Here is a 22,496-nt window from a genome sequence, read left to right as displayed (position 1 = left end):
AAGTGGACGTGCGACGGTGGAAAGCGCCCAGGGCCGCGGCCCCCGTGTCCAGGCTGCGGGGACCGGGAGGACTCCTGACCGGGGATGCTGACGAGACCGCGGGCCCGCGCCCACCTCGCTCCCGACACTGCCCAGGCACCCAGCCTTGCTGGCGCTAGGAGGGGAAGGGTGAGGGGCTGGCGCCGGCAGGGAGATGGGGACGGTCCGGCGAGGCCGGGAGGTGGGTCCCATACAAAGGGCGGCGCGGGGCTGTCACCGAGAGGTCATCGAGGGCGAGTTCGTGGCGCCTCGTACGGGCTGGGGGCGCACCCGGCAGGCAGCCGCGCCCCGCTACCCTGTGCCCTGCGTCGGGTCGCAGGGCGTGGGAGTCTCGGCTGAGGAGGAGGAGGGTGGCGAGGGCGGCTGCCCGTGTGTTGGCGATGGGAGCGCGCTTTGGGGGGCGCGGCGTGCCAGTGTTTTCCTGGTCCCGATCTACTCCTCCCCTTTCTTTGTGGCGCTCGCCGTGCCCGTTTGTCACAGTTTGCCTGGCTGTGGTCTGGGTTGAGACGTCTCGATTCGACTTACTCATTAATGAAAGTCACGTCGTGGTCTTTTCATCGGGTGCGTGTGTGCGTGTGTGTGTGTGTGTGTGTGTGCGCGCGCATCACAGATCAGAGAATTAAAGACCCTCCTTTGTTTCCAGAGACCTTATGGTACGTGTGCATGAGTGTGTGTGTGTGTGTGTGTGTGTGTGTGTGTGTGTGTTGGAGGCACCTATGAAATTTGAGATTCAGAGCTCATGAAAGAGGCTATAAGGTGGGGGGTGGGGTGGGGAGACGTATTGCTTCCGCAGCAATGTTATTTACTCTGATGTTATTTGAAAGAGCATTTTGTTGTTCCTTACGGTAAAATCAGTGGGTTCTGTTCACTGAAAACATATCGATATACTCAGATAGATGTACATCTAGAACACTCTGCTTTGGGGTTTTGCTGGTGGTAATAAATTCATATATGTATACTTGGGAGGACTCCAGTACATGTAGGTCACTGCATTCTGGGTTTAATTCATTGTTAATATGTCTGTGGGCTCATATTCTTGTACATAGGAATGCTCCAGTATAAACCCGGATATTGTTTTTCTCAGCTCTTCAATGCAGGCAGATTTCGTTTCTTCCTGCCTCCTTGTGCTAATACCAAGGTGGTCCAGCAGGTTCTTTCCACCTCCTTGTTGTTTTTTATTGTTGTTGAGGTTTTTTGGGTATATGTTTTTCCCTCCCCTTAATGCTTTGGCAAAGGATTTTATTGCATATTAACCTGGCATGTGCCCTTGCTTTGCTCTGAATCCGCCCCCCCCCCCCCCTGCATTCTGTTGTCTGGTTGTGTAGCCCAGCTCAATGGCTCCTCTTACAGGATTACTGGAAAACAGAACACCTTTTTTCATTGTCCTTATCCCCAGAGAGAGAAGCAAGCTCTCTACAGGTTCCCACAGACTTTGCCTTAGTTGGACTGCCTGTCCTGGCTTTGCTATTTGTCTTTGGAAAGTTGATGTGGGCCAATTAAAAAGGCAGATGCCAATTCAAATGTGCCTTTAAGTTTCAGAAGAGAGCTGTGACTTTGGTTGCATGGTGGTTTTCACTTTCTTTTTTACCTTGCAATGTTGCACAATGATGGAAGTGAGGCTAAACTAAGTTATAAGGAACACACCTCCAAGATATTAAAAAGGGAGCTCTGGTGGTGTGGTGGTTATGCACTGGACTGCTAACGACAAGATCAGCAGTTCAAAACCACCAGCCACTCCCAGGGAGAAAGAAGAAATGAAGAGGCTTTCTACTTCTGTAAAGAGTTCATGTCTCTGAAACCCATGGGAGTGGTTCTGGCCTGTCCTGTGGGATCACTGTGAGTCTGAATGGACTCAGTGGCTGTGAGTTTTAATTTTAATCTATTAAAAATAGCAGTGTTAAAGAAATTGAGGGATCCCCCCAGAAGAATTTACTTTAGACGACAACACTGAAGATGCAGCTCAGGGAGAAGGTTATGTCTGATCAGAGCACACAGGAGCAAAGGAAGAGAGAGTGGCGCGCATCCTGGCCCACCAAGCCTGGAGGATGATATCCCCACTCGGAGCAGCCAATGCGCAGAGTGGACCATGTGGCTGACTCCACTATGAGACACGACGTCACTCGCTGACCCATGGCCCTATGGGGGACAACACTGGAGACACAGTGTCAGGATTGGCCGGGTCTGACCCCACCACACCAAGGCAAAACACTAATAGTATGTGGCAGAGCAGCAGTGGGAGCAGAGCAGGGAGGTCCCAAGGGAATGCAAAGGATAGACTTTGGAGCCAGGGCGTGGCACCACATCGGACTCGAGGACACTCTTAGAGGTCAACAAATAGACCTTGAATTATTTTCTTTTTTTTTAATTTTTGTTTTTTGTATATATCTTTTTTTTTTTTTGTCATTGGTGTTTTGTTGTTGTTGTCGTGTTTTCTTTTGTCACTTTGTCTTACTATGTCTTGGCTTTTTGTGCATATTATTATATCTGCAGGTCTATGTAGATAAGATAGGCTGGATGAGCAGTCTGGAAGAGAAAACAACAGGACCAATGGTTCTGGGGGGACATGGGAGAGGGGGAGGTGAGGGAAAGGAGGTGGTGTTGACCAACACAGGGACAAGGGAACAACAAGTGATCCAAAATTAGTGGCAAGGAGGGTGTGACAGGCCTGGTAGGAATTGATTGAGGGCAGTGTAACCGAGAGGAATTACCGAAACCCAAATGAAAGCTGAACATGATAGAGGGACAAGAGGAAACTAAAAGAAAATAGAGGAAGAACTAGGAGGCAAAGGCCATTGATAGCGGTCTAAATATAGGCATGTACATATGTATGTAAATTTATATATGATAATGGGGTAATAGATCTATGTACATATATTGATAGGTTTAGTATTAAGGCAGCAGATGGACATTGGGTCTCCCCTCAAGTACTTCCTCAATGCAAGAACACTTTGTTCTATTAAATTGGCATTCCATGATGCACACCTCCCCGACACGATCGCTGAAGACAAATGTGTGTACAAGCAAATGTGGTGAAGAAAGCTGATGGAGCCAGCTATCAAAAGATACAGTGTCTAGGGTCTTAAAGGCTTGAAGGTAAACAAGCAGCTATCTAGCTCAGAAGCAACAAAGCCCACATGGAAGAATCACACCAGCATGTATGAACATGAGGTGTTGAAAGGATCAGGTATCAGGCATCAAAGAACAAAAATATCAAATCATTGTGAATGAGGGGGAGTACAGATTGGGGACCCAAGACCCATCTGTAGGCAACTGGACATCCCCTTACAGAAGGGTCGCAGGGAGGAGATGAGCCAATCAGGACACAGTATAGCAACAATGAAACATACAGCTTTCCTCTAGTTTCTAAATGTTTCCTCCCCCCGCCCACTATCATGATCCCAATTCTACCTTACAAATCAGGCTAGACCAGAGGTTGTACACTGGTACAGATAGGAACGAGAAACTTGGGGAATCCAGGACAGATGATCCCTTTAGGACCAGTGGTGAGAGTGGTGATACCGGAGGGTGGAGGGGAGGTGGGGTAGAAAGGGAGAACCGATTATAAGGATTTACATGTAGCCTGTTCCCTGGGGGACGGACAACAGAAAAGTGGGTGAAGAGGAGGGAGACGTCGGACAGTGTAAGATATGAAAAAATAATAATTATAAAGTATCAAGGGTTCATGAGGGAGGGCTGAGTGAGGAGGGAAGGGGAAAAATGAGGAGCTGATACCAAGGGCTCAAGTTGAAAGCAAATGTTTTGAGGATGATGAGGGAAACAAATGTACAAATGTGCTTGACATACAATCGATGTATGTATGGATTGTGATAAGAGTTGTATGAGCCCCCAATAAAATGATTTTTAAAAATTATTTGGATGCATACTCACTAACATAACCATTGCCATGGCTGTTGATTCTGGCTCATATTAACCCTCTGTGTTTCTGAGACTGTAAATCTTTATGGGAGCAGACATCCTCATCTTTTTTCCAAAGGAGTAGCTAGTGGGTTTGAACCGCCAATTTTCACTTAGGTTAGCAGTCCAATGCTAAGCATTTTTGAATGATCAACTGCATGGGTTTGGTTTTCTGTAAGACTCTTTTAAAACATTTTTTTACGTGTCTTCATTTTTGATAGTTTTAAATGTAAAATGAGATGTAAACTAAGCAGTCTTCCACAGCATCTGTTTATATACATTCCGTCAGTTTCAAACATTTGTTTTTAATTTGAAGAGAAGTTTTCTCATTGGTTGGATCAGGACCCATTATTCTTGGGAAAATTCTTACCTTATGTTACTATGGTCAAGTTCTTTTTCTTTTCTTTCTTTTTTTTTGTAGAAGTTAAAATTGGTGAAAGTTAAATTTTCAATTGGAAACGTTTTGGTTTGATGATACAGGTTTTGAATAAATGTTTTGATTGATTAATTGTAACTCAGTAGGTGCATTTAAAACAAGTTTCATTAACTCGTGTCACTGATATCAAAGCATCCTAATACATTTGTAAACTGTCTGTCTTCACTGCATGGGGTGTTTTCCAGGAATCACCTTGAAACAAACCATAAGGGGAACTTGTAGATAAACAGAGTGTAACCGGAATCATCACTGAAATCGGCTTGCATAGTGCCGCAATACAGTGGAACTTTAATTTTGCAAGAGTGACTTAGTTATTTTTTTGTATCAACAAAAGTACCTAAATACAACTTGGCCTTGTTATTCGGCATTCTGGTCATCAAATTCTTACCAACTCTGAGTGTAGCATTTCTGGGTGGTGGTGGTTGTGAGGTACCACCAATTGACTCAGCAATTCTGTGCACATGTAATAGAACCTAACACTGCCCAGTCCTGCACCATCCTCACAATTCCTGTAGCCACTAGGTCAACCAGTCTTAGTGGGTGCCTTCTACTTTGTTTTACTGATCCTCCACTTTACCGAGCATCATGTCCTTCTCCAGGGTGTCTTGATATCTCCTGATAAGGAACCTTGGTGGCATAGTGGCCGATGCATTGAGCTCCTATCCACAAGGTCAGCAATTCAAACCCACCTGTTGCTCCAAGGGTGAAAGATGAGGCTATCAGGTCTTGTAAATATTTAAAGTCTTGTAAACCCACAAGAAAAGTTCTATCTGCCCTATAGGGTCCCTGTGATTCAGAATTAGCCCAGTGGCATTGAGTCTGTATTTGGTTTTTGGCATCTCCTGATAACATACCATATCCAAAGTATGTGAGACAAAGTCTCACCCTTCTGGCTCTAAGGAACAACGGGCTGTATTTCTTCCAACATAGATTTGTTGTGTTTCTGGCATTCCATGCTACTTTCAGTATTCTTCACCAACACATTATTTCAAATACATCCATTTTTCTCCAGTCTTTACTCATAGTCCAGCTTTCACATGCTGGTGAGTCGATTGAAAATACCCTAGCTATGGTCAGATACCCCTTAATCCTCAAATTAACATGTTTGCTCTTTAGCACTTTAAAGAAGTCTTTTGCAGCATATTTGCCCATTGCAATACTTTGTATAGTCCAGCTACTCAGACTACTCATCACACAGATTGAATGTTGTAGTTGATATTATAGGTTTAATACATAGGAGTAATGCACACCTTTTCTGATTTAAACCCATGCAGTATCCAGTTTCTTGGATTATTTGCTCAGCATACAGGCTGAATAAATATGGCAAAGAATATAACCTTCATGTACACCTTTCCTGATTCTCAGTCACAGTATCGCCTTGCTCTATATGATTGACTATTTATGTACAGGTTACTATTGAGCATAATTAAGTATTCTGGAGTTCCCATTCTGTACAATGTTTTCCTTAGTTTCTTAAGATCCATACAGTCAAATGACTTTGCATAGTCAATAAAACACAAGTAAACATCTTTCTGGTATTCTCTGCTTCCAAGCAAGTTCCATCTGACGTCACTAATGATATCTCCTGTGCCTATGTCCTCTTCTGAATCTAGCTTAAATTTCTGGGAGCTCCCTATCGATATTCTTCTGCAACCATTGTTTAATGATCTTAAGCATAACTTTACTTGCATGTGACATGACATTGCTCATTAATTTCCATGCTGTATTGGGTCATTTTCTTTTGTAATGGGCACAACTAAGGATCTCTTCCAGTTACTTGACCAGGTAGCTGTCTTCCAAAATTCTTGGTGTCAGTGCCGTATCAGTGTGTTGAAACATCTTAATTGGCATTCCGTCAATTCCTGGAGCCTTGCTTTTTCTTTACTAATGCCTTCAGTGCATCAGTACGATCAGTTCTTGATCATATGCTACCTCTTGAAATGGTTGGTAATCGACCAATTATTTTTGGTACAGTGACTGTGTTTATTCCTTCCATCTTTTTTTGATGCTTCCTTGATCATTCAATATTTTGCCCATGTTCAACATTACAACTCAAGGCTTGAATTTTCCTTCAGTTCTTTTAGCCGCAGATATGCTGAGAATGTTCTACCCTTTTGGTTTTCCAACTCCAGATTGTGCACATTTCATTATAATATTATGTTTTGTCATCTGGAGATGCCCTTTGAAATTTTCTGTTCACCTCTTTACTTTGTTAATTCTTCTGTTTGTTTTAGCTAAAGGTTTAATAACAAATATGATAATGCCTTATTAACTAAATGGCATGCATTTTCCTCCCAAAATGTCTCATATTATAAAGTAGATTTTTCCCCCATTGAGCATTCCCTATCAGTAATTGCTTTCTGTTTCAAATTGCAGTTCATTCTAAAGTCAGTATTTGAGTATGTTATTATATTAGTTTGGACTATATGGAATTGCTATTTTAAAAGTTAAAAGTGGCCAAATATCAGCAATTTCATATGATTTAACTGAATAATAGGATGTTTGGAAGGCAATTACACTTTAGATTCTGTGGCTTTCAGTGTTTCAATGGGTTGTGTGTGTGTGTGTGTGTGTCTGATTTCCTTTTTACCTTTTGTGAGTAGAGATATTTTCTGCATTTACTAGGTAGGGCAGAGAGAGAAATGTGATTTGTCTAAGGATTTACAGGTTTGTAAAATGTAGTCTTAAATGTTTGATTTTTGGGGTGTTTTTTTTTCTCTTTGAACATGTTGTATGTGGACGGAGAAGACAAAGAGTACCACCATACTAGCTCCTTGTCCCATTCTGCTCTCAGTTTCCAGTCCCCATGAGGCAGCCATTTTTAACTCTCAGCAGTTCCTTTGCTTACTTATGTTCATATTTATTTTGTTCTTAATGCCTATACTGCTATTTCTCTAATTTTCAGCTTTAAATATTATCTATGGGCTTGTGCTTAGGAAGATAAGGACGTGGCTGTCCCACACAACCATCACCCTCCATCCAGCATTCATAACTATGCTTAACAATTCCTAGTTAAGTCAGAATTCGGTATTCATATTATTATGACAATGTACTTGTTATTCACAGACGAACAATCTTGAGCACTGTTAACTACATTTTCTTTCTTAGACAAGTTTTGTTTTTCCTGAATTAATTGCCTCTTTTGTTTGTTGGTGTGTTTTCTGTGTGCTTAGTTTTCTTTGTACCCATCACTAGTGCATCCATAAACTCTATAACAGAACTGTTACTCTCTCAGAGTTTTCAGGTCACCCCTCAGTTTTGTTTCTTCTTCCTTGGAGACAGCCCCCCTGGAGCTATCCCCCTCCTATTTCTTCCTGTTGCGATTTGCTCTTTGAGCTTTGGTTTAACTAATCCTGGGACTTCCCTTTGTTACCATTTTGGGAATCCCCTTTGCATTCCTCCTGTGTTGGGTTCCCTATTTCCTATATCCCATGTCTTCCTTACCCTTCTTGAGAAAGGGCGTATACAAAGTCTGGAATTCCTTCTAGAATTTCAAAGTTGCAGGATCTTTGGAAGTCTTCATTGCACCCTCATAGTTGAATGGTGGTTTAGCTGGGTGTTGAATTCTGGATTGGAAAATCAGTGTCCTTCTTTTGAAGGAATATTCTGTTGGCTTACAGTGCGTTGTTAGTGAGAAATCCAATGCCATTCTGATTCCCATTCCCTTGTATAGGACTTACTCTCCACCACCACCCCTAACACACACATATACACACACACACATGCACGTGCACGCTCTCTCTAGCTCTCTCTCTCTCTCTCTCTCTGGCAAAGTTTTAGAACCTTTTGTTTATCCCTGGTATACGGACATTTCATGGTGATCTTTTTTCTTTTGTGTTCCTTGTTTGACAGATTGTATTTTCCAAAAATAACTATAGAAAATACACCCAACACATAAATGTTCACACATACCATCCCACCCAATATAGTCTTTGTGGTGTTGGCATGCCTCCATGAAGAGACACAGTCTGTTTCCTTGTACCTGGGCAGACAGAAACGCTTCTGAATGTTGTAGCTCTTATGCCAGAATTGTGGTTTCGGAACATGAGTGGGGGATCAGGAACATACATCAGAAGAGTGGGCACTGCTAGATGTTCAGAGCCATGCAGACCAGCACTCACCTTCCCAGTTGTCAGGGAGGTGCCTGGCTTGTTTTCCTTTTTTTTTTTCTTTTTTTTTTTCTTTTTTTTTTTTAATGGAATCATCACTGGAAATATCAGTTAACATCAGAGAGATTTTCTTGAAGCAGTGATAATGCAATCACTTTTAGAATCAAAATGTTAGCAGGTGCATTTAAAGCAAAAACACACCTTAGAAAGTGGCAGAACCACTAGAGAACTGCCAGATTCATAACCAAAAATCTATCATGGGTACTTAGAACTGCCCAGCAAAACTACCACTGATTTCTAATAAGTTTTTTTTGTTTGTTTGTTTTGGCTTATATAGTTACCTCCCAGTTTCTTAAACTCATCAGGAGTCTATCCATTCTTCTCTGTTAAGTTGTTTAAGTACTTCATTGAGGATTTAAAAATTATCAAGTGGAACTCCCTCACCAAATTAAGAAGCCTACCTTCTGTAGGAAGGGCCATGTTTCCTGTCTTCCTTCGCTTTACAATGTGGAAATGTGTCTGCTCTTATCAGAGGCCAACTCCTGCCTCCATTTATGCCCTCTCTCTTGCATCTTTATCAGCTTCTTTCCAAGGACCATTCAAGTCAGCCAACACATGTGCTCTGCTAATTGCCCACCTTTAAGAACAAACAAAAACATGACAACAACAAACAACTTCCCACTGCTCTCCCCTCCATCCCCTACGGGCTACCTTCCTAGTTCAGTATCTCAAGAGAGAAGTCTGATTTCCTTCCTACTTCCTCTGTAGTGCATATCATTCTCTGAAATTTTGTTGTTGACTTTTTTTTTCAGTTGAAATGAAAATAAACAGTGGCATTGTTGACATTCCTCAAGTTGGGCACCCATTCTCCGTGTCCTTTACCAAATCATTCCACCACCATCAACAGAAACCTACCTTCTAGGAGAAACTCCCTCCCACGCTTGGTAATCACTGTTTATTTTTGGTTTCTGTCTATTTGCTTATGTCATGAAAATGAGATCAGACAGTATTTGTCCTTTTGCCACCGACTTTTATTTTACTCCACACAGTGTTTTCAAGGTTCATCCATATTGTGGCATGTATCAGAATTTCATTTCTTTTAATGATTGCATAATATACTGTTGTAGGTTTATACCACATTTTGTTAATCCAATCATTTGTTGGTGGACATTTTAGTTACTTCCACCTTTGGCTATTGTGAAAATGCTACACAGCAGTGAACAGTGGTATACAGGTTCCTGTTTATGTTCCTATATTGTTGATCTATCTCTCTCTCTCTTTTTTAATGTGTTACTCTTATTGAAAGCTCTAGGAAAGCAGGGACCTCATCCCTTCTGCTCACCACTGTGTCCTACTGGGCAGCAGCTGGCACAAGTGCCTACTCAATATGCTTTTTAAAAATTTCTAACCAGAAATCTTATTTTAATTTATTTCTTTAATTTGTCATCACTTTTTTGTTAGAGTTGAAAATAAACTATATTGATGATTTAATTTCCCCCTATATTACTTTTTTTTTGGTAAGTATTATTATTTTTTAATATGTAGTCTAAGCAACTGGATTTTGGAGTCAGACTGCTTGATTGTGTCCCCAAAATATGAGGTGAGTTTCTGGTCCTTGTACTATCTATTGAAAGGAGCCCTGGTAACACAATGGTTAAGTGTCAGACAGAGATTTAAACCCACCATACACTCCATGGGAAAAAGATGAAACAGATGTCTGCTCTCAGAAATATTCACAGTCTTGGAAAACCTATGAGGCAACTTTTATTCTGTCCCATGGGGTGTCTGAGTCAGGCTCATTGGCAGTGGCTGATAAACCTGTTGACGTGATCCTCTTTGGAAATAGGGGTTTCTTTTGTTATGTTGTTAAGGTCATATCAGTGTAGGGTGTGATTGAAAGCTAATTATTTTTTAGTTTTTTTAAAAAAGAATAGACACTTTTAAAGGGGGAGACAAAAGCCATGGAGGGATCGATCACCTAGGGTCACCACCAAGGAAAGAATAGACCCTGATTTGGATTGTTAGCCTCCAGAACTGTGAGAGAGTAAATTTCTGTTCTTCAGAGCCACCCTCTTGTGTGGTGTTTGTGTTACAGCAGCACTAGGTAACTAAGACAGGGTCATATTCCAGCACTTTCCCTTTAAACCATGTGGCCTGGGATCAGTTTCCTAACTTCTGTTTCCTGTAGTATAGAAAGAATGATGTTTGTTTTGGGGTCAAATGAGATAACATACATTGTTAAACTCACTGCCTGATGTGTAGATAAATTCACTCCCGTGAAAAACAATTACTATTATACTTACTTGTATAGCCTCCCAGTTCGTAATATCTGACTCTAGCTCGGTCACTGTTCTGGTTTTTGTTCAGAGTATTTATATCCCTAGGATATATTGGCTATGAAGATTATTCAGTAGTTTCTGGTTTTTGGGTTTTTTTCTAGTCCTTTGCCTCTGTTCCCCAAATTATTCCATGTTGTAGATTGCTGAAGTGATTTCCAATTGACCAATGAGGCCCACAAAACAGTTCCTAGCAGTTTGGTCATTTGATAAATCATTTTGATCACTTGATAGAATTATTTTATTTCAACCCAAGTCTTGTTATTTGTTTATTTGACTTACCCCAAGGTGGGGTTCTCTTTTTAGGTTATCCCACAAAAAGCTTATTATTCTTACTATTTCTGGGAATGGAACTTTTAAAACACTGAAAACACCAACTGCTATTCTTAAATAGCTATAAGACATTTTTCTTTCCAGTTGCTAGCTAACTGGGAAGATAAATATACATGAGGGGGACAGCCATGTAGAATCCCTTCTGAGGGCCTCATGAGTAGTAAGAACAGCAGACTCTAGAAGTTCAAAGAAAGCAAAGTCATGTCCTCCTGTCTTACGTAACCCTACAACTTCTCTGTGTATTGAATTGTTTATTCCTTTGTCATTTGCCTTGATTTATACCTTGAAAGTATGCTTAATAATCATGGGAATATTTTTGATGTTAAAGTATATGAGATATAAGTTAAAATTTAGATCCATGTTTAATCATGGAAATTGTTTCATGAAGTAATGGCCTGAGCAGTTCTCTGCCTCTTTCCTAGGTAGATAGTAGGAACTCCTCCAGTTATCCAAGTACTTCAGACATCACAATGTCAAGTTGGGTAACTTTAGGATTCTAAAAGAATGGCAGGTGGTCTGATGGGAACTGTGAGCGTTCCAATTCAGGCAGTTCATAGAAAGCTAGCTGGCTGAGCCTGGTCAAATTTTTCTTAAGGAAGAACTAATCTACCTATATATTGAGTAGGAACTTGTGCCAGTGGTTGTCCTGTGGGACACAGTGGTAAGCAGAAGTGATGATGATCCCTGTTTTCCAGGATAAAAGATTAAGCTAAAATAAACAAACACAGAGAAAAGTTGTAGGATTATGTAAGACAGGAGGACATGACTTCACTGACTTTGAACTTCTAGAGTCTGTTGTCCTTACCACTCATGTGGCCCCCAGGTAGGAACTAGACACTTTGTTCCCTGCCAGCTGGCCCAGGAGAACCTGACCAGTGGCCTTACTTTCAGCCAGCCTGGGGCCTCCATCAGCCCTAAAATCTAACAGCAGCCAGCCTGAGAAAGCCAGCCTGGGGCCTCCATCAGCCCTAAAATCTAACAGCAGAAAGTTCCTCAGACTTCCTTCCCATGGTGCATCAGGGAGTGGGGACAAACCGGGAGCAAAGAGCGGCTAAGGGAAGAAAGGCACTTTTTAAATAGCATTACAAGTGGACCGCACATTAAGTTATGAATTTGCTCTGCAAGAGTTGAAATGCAGCTTGAGTTTATAGGGATTTAATACTCTTAAAGCATAATAAATATGCTTACTATTAAAATAATTACACTAACTATATTTTCAAAGTTCCTGTTTTCATTAATCATATTTTCTTTATGTGGTGTTTACCTATTTTTCTCATCTTCTTTTGAGTTTTGACATTTGGCTAAGTACAAATTTTTATCTGATGAGAAAGCTTATTCTTACATAGATCATAGGCCTCTATAGAAGGTTAATTATGTATGTGTTTATTGAATGCTCAAACTTAATACTTTATAATCTATCAATATGCCTTAATTTACCTTTAAATAAAATTGCATAAATTGAGAGATTAAATGGCTATACACTACCATTTGAGCTTATGTTTTATGTTAAATTCATCTAGATAAATCCAAAAAATTGTGAACTACCTCTGTCTTTTTATTGTTCTGTTCCAAACTTGAGCATATAAAGTTGTGCTCATTATCAACTTTCAAATAGAATGTAGGTTTCATATCCAAATGTGTTCTTTATCTTGGACCGAAAGCAAAGGTTGGCAGATAATGAAACACCAGAGTATGAGCTAATGTAGTTTGTGGGAAATGGGTGGGAAGGAAAATCAAAAGTAAGACTTTCTCTTTCTTTAGTGGAAAAGAAATTGCAAAACATTTTCAGAAATTTGTTGAGAATATTATAAGTTGTCCTAATTTATGTAAAGGTTTTTACTTGAACTTGTTGATTGGCCCTGAAAACAGGCCAGAAGGAATGTTTGTGTTATTGCAAAAGATTAGAGTAAAAAAAACACAACACAGTAGTATTATTAATAGCCAGGGGAATATCATACCCAGAAAATTAAAATTTCCATTAATTTAATCCCAATAACTAAAATCCTTTTACATCCGTAGCTTTACTTACTCTTTAGCCCTCAAAGTATTATTGATGCATCATAAAACTAAAGATCAAAGAAATAACTGGTCTGGGTTCATAAGGTCAGGGGCCAGGTTTAGAATCTAGAGCTTCATCCTCCAAAACCACTGCCTTTCATCATTGATTGTCTCTTCCCCGTTCAGTTGCTGTCCAGTACTGGCACTTTCAGAAAGGCTATTGATACAGAAAGTTTAGAGACCTTTGCAGAGAACAGAAGAATGAAGAGGTTCGGGAGGAATACGACATGGGGTAGCTATGAGTTAGAATCAGATCCACAGTGGTGGGTTTAGGTGGGGGTTGGGGATGCGAAAGGAAAGGATATATTTTTTCTCCTACTGCATTTCCCTGGTGGTATAGTGTTTATGGTTTGGTATTGGTTTACTAACCTGGTCAGAGAGAGAGAGAGAGAGGGAGGGAGGCAGGGAGGCAGGGAGCGAGGGAGAGGGAGAGGAAGACTTTCTACTCCTGTAAACAGTTACAGTCTTGGAAATCCACAGGGTCCGTTCTACCTTGTTCTATAGGGTCACTATGATGGCAGTGAGTTTATCTGTTGTTGTAATGCTGTTGAAGTAATTAACAATTCAGAACTACTTAAGTAAGTAAAAGTGATCTATTAACATTGGAATGGGGCAGAGGAATGTATTTGTTTCCCCGTGGCTGTCATCACAAATTTGGTAGCTTAAAGCAACAGACATGTGTTTTCTCACTGCCCTGGAGGCCAGAAGTCTGAAATCAAGATGTCAGCAGGACTGCACTTGCTCTGAAGACTCTGATGAAGAATCCACCTTGCCTCTTCCAGATTCTGGTGGCTCCAGGCAATCCTTGGTTTGTGGCTACAGAACTCCTATCGCTGACTCAGTCTTCACATGCCTTTTTCCTTTCTCTCCTTTTTTTGAAGATGCTTATCATAGAATTTGGGGTCCACCCATAAATTCAGGACAAGGTCATCTGAGGATCCTTCACTTTACAGGACCTGGGAGTTAAGACAAGGACATTGTGTTTTGGGGGCTACCAGTCAACCTACCACAGGGTGGTAAGAATTTTCATTTTGACTGTCGGGCCACAGAAAGTACCAGATTAGCCAATTACTTAGTAGATGATGATACAAAATGGGATAAAAACAGGTCCTAAATAGGAAGTCTAGAAGACAAAAGACTGAGGCAAAGGAGAAGAGTTGGGGAATTAAGGAAAGTTTTACACACCTATTATTGTTTGAAGGGTGGATTGGATGTCTTCAGATAATTGGGGATAACTAGGGAGTGCAGATGCTGAAACTAGTCACAACAGTGATAAGAAGGCATCAATCAGTTCTTGGATTTGACTGCAGTATGCTATGTAGAGAACTAGTGAGGATGGGACAGAAAAACCAAGCCAATTTACCAGAGACCTTTAGTGTGGTGTCAGTGAATGTTTATTTGGTTTTGAATTTGCTAACCCATTAGAACACTATATTATACAATTTTCTAATAGTGACTGTCAGGACTACAATAAAATCCTTTGAAAAACATGTAGTTTGGGGTTTGGTTTTGTTTTCCTGGTAGAAAGGTTTTCACAGGGTCCATATCCTAAAATAAAAGGTTAAGGACCACAACTTTATTAGAATATGGTTTATGCTGTGAAGAGATTTCTGTACACTATTGATTTTTTGTTTGTTCTACTTTGAACTACTTGAAAGATAACTTGAAAATTGAGTTCTAAAGAACCTTTGCATTGGCTGTGAAATACCATATGAGTAATGCATACTAAAAATTAATTACTGTTTCAGGAGGAATGTAAAAAGGACGCTGGATCCTTAGAAAAGAAGTCAAATTATTACACTAAAAGAAAACCTCAAGCAATCGGTTCAGAATGCAACTTCTGTTTTCTATGTCTCAGTTGTCTCTGTTTCAATTCATTACCGCCTCCATGCAGAGCTGTAGAATTGCATAAAAAGAAAATGCTTTGAGAATGATGAGGGCAGTGAATGTACAAATGCGCTTTACACAATTGATGTGTGTATGGATTGTGATAAGAGTTGTATGAGCCCCTAATAAAATGATTTTTAAAAAAAGAATTGCATAAATGGACAGTACAGCTTTGAGGGGAGAAATCAGACAGTTGCATTCCTAAGTTTGTTTTGCATTAAATGTAGCCTACAAAACTACCTGTTCGCTACTTCAGATTTCCCATGAAATAACCTCCTTCAGGAATAAAACAATATTCATTATACAAGCTGTCTAACTATATGATTACATACCTCACATCTAACTCAGCCAACTCCTAAGTGATCACTGCCATGTAACTTTTTCATTGATCCTTTTCCATAATATTGATATTATTTAATACATTTACCTATTAGAGTTATTGCTACTTTTCAGGCTTCTTTGCTAACTGGAGGTCTTTTCAATTTTTTTAGTATGAAAGCTGTAAACCTAATCGAAAACAGAGAGTTAGCACAATATACTCTCACAGACCCTCCACAGAGACTCAACTGTTATCAGAAGTCTCAGGTATTTAACCTTGCAAACTTCTATTTGCTTCTCTAAAAACAAGAGCATTTTTATTAAAGAAACAAAATGCCATTCTTATAGTTAAAATTAATAACTACTCTTTGGTATCATCTAATAACTAGACCCTATTCAGATTTGCCCTGTTGTCTCAAGACAGTCTTGTTTAAAGATGTCTTCTTTGCAGTCAGAGTCCACAGATTGCATCTATTTGGTCATCTGTCTTGGGCCTATTTTTATCTACAGCACTCCTCTCTCTATTTTTTTTTTTTAGCCCTGTCATGGACTAGTTGAAACTAGGTCACTTCTCATTTGTCCTGTGGAATTTCTCACATTAAGGATTCATCTACTTACTCTGGAGAGAGCCGATTAAAATCAGATTTAAATTTCTTGACAAGGATGCTTACTAAATAAATGCTTAAAATTACATCACAAAAAATTAAAAATAAATTAAAAAATTTTTAAATTACATCACATCTGGAGGTCCACCATGCCTGACTATCCCACTTCTAGTATTAGTGAAAGACCCCAATGAATATCTTGTCAAAACAGTTACTTCATTCGTGGTGGCACAATGGGGACTTTCTTAGTTTGTTATTTGTTCTACATTTATTAGTAGGAATTCTGTTAAGAATATCTATCCCCTCAATTGGGGTTATTTGTCGTTACCTGAAAGACTCCCAAGAAATTTTATACTATTCTGTACTTTAGAGAGATGATGAATATAAATTGTGATAACGGGAACTGAGTTAATCCTTAGTTGAAATATTAAAATGAAATTCTGAATACTGTACCAAAATGTGAATGATTGCCTCCTTTTATAGTTCAGATGTGTACTCTACTTCCTCTCTAAGTAAAAGGTGCAACTCTGTGAAAGCCTTTTATAAACTAGAATCCAACAGTGGAGAGGAAGGAGTAGTAAATTAGAATATGAAGCCAGAATTTCTAGAGTCCATTTGACCCTGTTCTTAATACCCAGTCCATTCATTCTTCATGGACTAGGGTTTCTGGCACTAATAAGTTCCTAGGTATCAAAGCCTGGAATCCAAAGATAATTTTAAAATACAAAAAGACTTATATTGTTTGTTTTTTAATTTATTTTAGTTTATAAAAATAGTGGTGGCCCAAATCTTACTGCTATCAATTCCATTCAAAGTCATATTGACCCTACAGGATAGAGTCAACTGCCCCTGTGGGTTTCCAAGACTCTTTATGGGAGTAGAAAGCCTCATCTTTTCTTCCAAGGAACGGCTGGTAGTTTTGAGTTACTCACCTTGTGGTTAGCAGCCCAACAAGTAAGCCACTATGCCACCGGGACTCCATCTAGAGTTTGGTATTTTTTCCTCTTCACCCGTTTGCTTCTTAAGCAAGCTTTTATTTAGAGAATGAAACCTTTGAAGTCTGTTTAGATTACAAACAGAACTCTGTCTGCTCGCCACCCTGTTCCACTCCTTTTCCCACTCTCCCTCCCCCCACTTCCCTAGGTATCAGTGAAATTAGGAGAGTTTGCCCTTTTCTAATCTGATAGACCTCACCTGCCCAATTTTTATGATTACCAACTTCCTGAGGCCTACTAATTTGAATACAGTCTGATCTTTAGTTGTTTCTTTCTCTTTTAATTTGACTTTAAATCTTTCTAGCAGAAGTAGCTTAACTTTAATCAAATCTATGGGGCACTTATTATCTGAAAAGACAGAAATGATCATAGGACAAGCTCTGCTTTTTAAATGTTTTCTTTTATACTATTTCTTTCCAGCAATTACTAGACTATTTTGCATGTGTGCGTGTCCCTGAAATATTGTCAGTGTTTTCCTAAAATTGTGTGTAGACTAAAGAAGTCAAGTTGTACATCCTAGAAATTAATGATTAAAAAAGTTTAAAGTCAGGAAGACTTCATTGAGTATCATTGTTTGTATTTAAATTATACTTTGTGGGAGAGAACCCTTTGGTTGTAGTTCTCTTAATACCTCCTATTTAACTTAATACTTCTTCATGTTCCTATTTCAGCAAAATTACAGGAATATCAAGGGCAGGAAGTGAAACAGATCATTCACAAAGTGATTGGCTCTCCAAATTAGTGATAGAAGAATCTCATGAAACATTGGGTTAAAAAACACCTTGTTTTCATCTTGATCTTTATATATGTGCATTTGCATACTTAATAAGCATTATTTAGTTTGCTCAAATGAGATTGTAAAGCAAAATTATATTTATTTATACTCTTTTTTTTTTTTTAATTATCGCAATGAACTTTGTGATATGCCCACCAGTTTTGTTTCACCTGTTCTTTTCCTCTTACCCAAGCTGTGGTATTTTCAATCACATCATATGCATGTGAAAGTTGGACACTGAATAAGGAAGATGTAAGAAGAATTGGTGTATTTGAATTATGGTGCTGACCAAGAACATCAAATATATCAGGGACTACCAGAAGAATTAATAAATGTGTTAGAAGTACAGCCAGAATGTCCTTTAGAAATAAGGATGGCAAGACTTCCTCTAATGAACTCTGGGCATGTCATCAAGAGGGACCAATGCCTAGAGAGGGACATTATACTTGGTAGAGGGTCATCAGAAAAAGAGGAAGACACTCAACAAGAGTAGTCACAGAGTTGCTGTAAAAATGGGCCCAAACATAACAATGGTGAGGATGGTGCAGGACTGGGCAGTACTTTGTTCACACACATGGATCACTATGAGAGAACTGACTTGATGGCACCAAGCAAATCATCATTAATCTAAAATGGTATTTGTCAGAAACACATGACATTTAGAACCACTTTTCTACAAGATGATCCTCTGCTTCATAAATTACTACAGATGTCTTAAGAGGGAATAAATGATTCTCAGTCAATTTTATCATTGTTTGTTTCATTAGAGATGAAAAAGTAGAGAAAGCCATCAATATAAAATTATAACTTGAAAAGCAACTCTGTGCTGAATCTGCTTTATTCTGACTTTGGGGGTTGTATTAGTCTAGGTTGACTAGAGAAACAAATTCATAGACACTCATTTGTTTATAAGAGAGAGCTTTATATCAAGAAGCAATTATGCAACAATAAGATATCCCAGTCCAGATCAAGTCCATGAGTTTAATATTAGCCCATAAGTCTAATATTTGCCTATGGATTCCTCTTGAGACTCATACAACATATGCAATGATGCTAAATGCAGGAAGACCACAAGGCTGGGGATGGAAAGTCTTGTGGAGCCAGTGGCAGTGGAAGCGTCTCAGCGCTGGCAGGGTTTCCATGTGGCTCCTCCAGTTCCAAGACTCTAGCGTAGCTCCATGTGTCTTGTCAGCAGGAATGTCTCACAGAGAGTGTGTCCTGCCTCCAGCCAGCTATTTTTGTCTTTAGTGTCTCCAAATGATGTCATCAAGCTGCGACCTGATTGACAGGCTAAACTCTACCATTTCACTCTTAATAGTCTCAAATTGACAACAGATTATGTAACTACCACAGGGTTAGCATGAGCAAGTGTTAGTTATGTACTTTAGGAGCAATTACTGCTTGGAAAAGGGCTCTCCAGTTGATACTTCAATGGTATATCCAATTACTATATATTGTAATTTTGTTTATAGATATTAGCTGTGTTGTCATAAAAACTAAATATCCTTGGGGCTCCCTTTGAAGCGATAGAGCTGACTTTACTTGCTCAGTGTCAGGCCTGACAAGACAGAAGACTGATTGCCAGGATGAGAGTGGACGCCACCAGTCCAGGCAGGCCCCCTGAAGGAGGAGGTTTTAAGCCCTGTACTCATCAACCTACCCCAATCCCAGGTAGAACCAACAAGAGGCCAAAGCTTACCTCACTGAAGTGCTCCTGACCATTGGAGTTAAAACTTTTTAGGATAGGTAAATCTATAGAGATAGTAACTAAATTTTTAATAATCACTTAGGGACATGGCAGGAGAGGTAGGCTGGAAATGGGGAGCTAACGAGTACAAGAAGAAAATGTTCTGAAATTTATTATGGTGACGATTGCACCACTCTTCTTAATATGATTGAACGATTAAGTTATATATGACTTATATACCAATAAAGCTATTTTTAAAACCTTCCACTTCAAAACACCATAAGTGTAAATGCAAATAAAGTATAAAGTTAGTGTTCAGCACTGAAAAGATAGTGAATAAAGCTTTGTTTATTTATCTTGGAGCCCTGGAGGTGTAATGGTTTGTACTTTGTGCCGCTAACCACAAGATTAGCAGTTCAAATTCACCAGCCAATCCTTGTGGGGAAAAGCTGAGGCGTTCTACTCCTGAAAAGTTTTACAGCCTCCGAAACCCTAGGAAGCAGTCCAACTCTGTCCCATAGGATCACTGTAAGACAAAATTGACTCTAGAGCAATTAGTTTGGGTTTTTATTTGTTTCCTCTTGTTCCATTTACCCTTTAGGTTGTGTTTATTTATCTCCTGAACTTGTGTGTTTTAGAGAAAGTAACTTTAATATCAAGAAGCCCTGGTGATCTGCCGAGTAGGCATTGGACTGTGAACCACAAGGTTCAAGCTCACCAGGCATTCTGGGAGGAAAATAGGGCTCTCTGCTCTCGTGGAAATTTAGTCTCAGAAACCCTCTATAGGGTCACTATGAGTCTAAATCAACTCAATGGCAGTGGATTTGTTTTGGGAATTTTAATGTGAAAAGACTTTTTTTAATTATTAATTTTAACCTTAAAATCAAATGAGAACAAATACCAGGAGGTGTTTACTTTCTTTTTGAGAATATTACAGTTATTCCATCTAGTATGCCATTAGCTTTTACCATATTACCTTTATTCATATCAGTAAATATTTAAAGTGCTAAGTGCTATTTTGTCTGAATTTATAGAAATAACCTACATTTCATGGTAAAATAGCAAAAACTTTTTGAGTAACTGTAGTGAAGTTTTTTAGGTAAAGCAGTAGTTCACCTATGAATTTATTAGATTCAAGGCTATAATTTTAATATTCTTTTTCTGACATTTCAAATATGATCTGACTTACAAGCCCCCAATAAAGATAAAGAAAACTGGCTCCTCATTTTAGTAATATTTTCTTCAGGCTAAGATAACTTCCCACAAAGGAAATGCAATCAGTGAAGCTTATATTTCAATTTTATTCAGACTAACTTCTAGCTCTTTGAAAAAAATGTAAGCATATCTTTTTGTGTAGTAAATTACAAGTTTATTTTCATAAAGGCAGAAAAAGAATTAGGGTGATACAGTGGAAAGCATGTGGGATCTTAATAAGACTTGGCCCTGCCTACCATTCATTATCTTGTGTGACTGTGAGTCACACCTCTCATCCTCATGGGGGGGTTAATTATATTTGAATGCCTCCAAGTAGTTTATGTCTTCATAAAGTGCTTTCCTAATGTTCGTTGTTGGGCAAGAAATAGGGAAATGGGAAGAACAAACACAAAAACGGTCTTTGCCTCGTCTCAGTTCTCTCCTTCCATAATTATAAGACCAGCTATGTTGCCAGCTCAGCCCACCTACAGAGCATTGGCTGGTCAGGGTCCCAGTCCCGTGGTCCTCAGATGATGTGTAAAAATATTGCTATTACTGGACATCCCCTTATGGAAGGGTCACGGGGAGGAGACGAGCCAGTCAGGGTGCAGTGTAGCAACAATGAAACATGCAACTTTCCTCTAGTTCTTAAATGCTACCTTCCCTCCATGCCCCACTATCATGATCCCAATTCTACCTTACAAATCTGGCTAGACCAGAGGATGTACACTGATACAGATAGGAACTGGAAACACAGGGAATCCAGGACAGATGATCCCTGCAGGGCCAGTGGTGAGAGTGGCAATACCGGAAGGGTGAGGTAGAAAGGGGGAACCAATTGCAGGGATCTACATATAAACTCTTCCCTGGGGGATAGACAGCAGAAAAGTGGGTGAAGGGAGAGGTCGGACAGTGTAAGATATGAAAAATAATATGTAAATAATCAAGGGTTCATGAGGGAAGTGGGAGCAGAGAGGAAGGGGGGAAAATGAGCTGATGCCAGGGCCTTACGTGGAGAGCAAATGTTTTGAGAATGATGAGGGTAACGAATGTACAAATGTGCTTTATACAATTGATGTATGTATGGATTATGATGAGTTGTATAAGCCCCCAATAAAATGAGTTTTTTAAAAATAAAGAAAAGTGTTGCTACTTAGTATACTATGTACTTTCTAGGAGATTCTGGATATTTCCTTTCTGGAGGTTGCCTTAAAGTCATTTTTCTTTTCCTCTCCTTTTAAAAAGAGCTTTATTAATACATAATGTGTATATCTTAGTTTACTCATTTAAAATATACAATTTTAGTATATTTACAAAGTTGTACACTCATCACCACAATCAGTACTAGAGCATTTTCATTATTTTTGTCCCCAAAAGAACCCCTCCTCACTGTAGCTGTTACTCTTCAGGAGCCGCCCCAACCCCTGGCAACTACGAATCTACTTTCTGGCTCTATAGATTTGCCTATCTGGACAGCTCCTAATAATGGAATCATATAATATGTGGTACTTTAATTTGCTTTTTCTTTTATTATTAATCATTTTATTGGGGAGCTCTTACAAATCTTATAACAATCCATCATTCAATTGTACATACGTTGCCGTCAACATTTCCAAAACATTTTCTTTCTACTTGAGCCCTTCCTATCAGCTCCTCTTTTTTTTTTTTAATTAAATAATCATTTTATTAGGGGCTCATACAACTCATCACAATCTGTACATACGTCATTTGTGTCGAGCACATTAGTACATATGTTGACTTCATCATTCTTACAACACCCGCTTTCCACTTGAGCCCTTGGTGTCAGCT

General features: G+C 39.4%; 1 protein-coding gene across 1 annotated transcript in view; it reads left to right on the top strand.

The window, feature by feature from the left end:
- Nucleotides 1-96: 96 nt before the first annotated feature.
- RNF24 (ring finger protein 24) overlaps nt 97-22,496 on the top strand; it is a 79,043-nt gene continuing 56,643 nt past the window's right edge. The window contains exon 1 of the mRNA XM_004697858.2: nt 97-168. The gene's annotated coding sequence lies outside the window, so the exon portion shown is untranslated. The remainder of the gene's footprint in view (nt 169-22,496) is intronic.

The sequence above is a fragment of the Echinops telfairi genome, unplaced genomic scaffold, assembly GCF_000313985.2.
Source record: "Echinops telfairi isolate 266 unplaced genomic scaffold, ASM31398v2 ScPeMD7_5592;HRSCAF=6446, whole genome shotgun sequence".
Lineage (NCBI taxonomy): Eukaryota > Metazoa > Chordata > Mammalia > Afrosoricida > Tenrecidae > Echinops > Echinops telfairi.
Note: the sequence above shows the minus strand (reverse complement) of the source record. Positions and strands in the feature narration are given on the sequence as shown.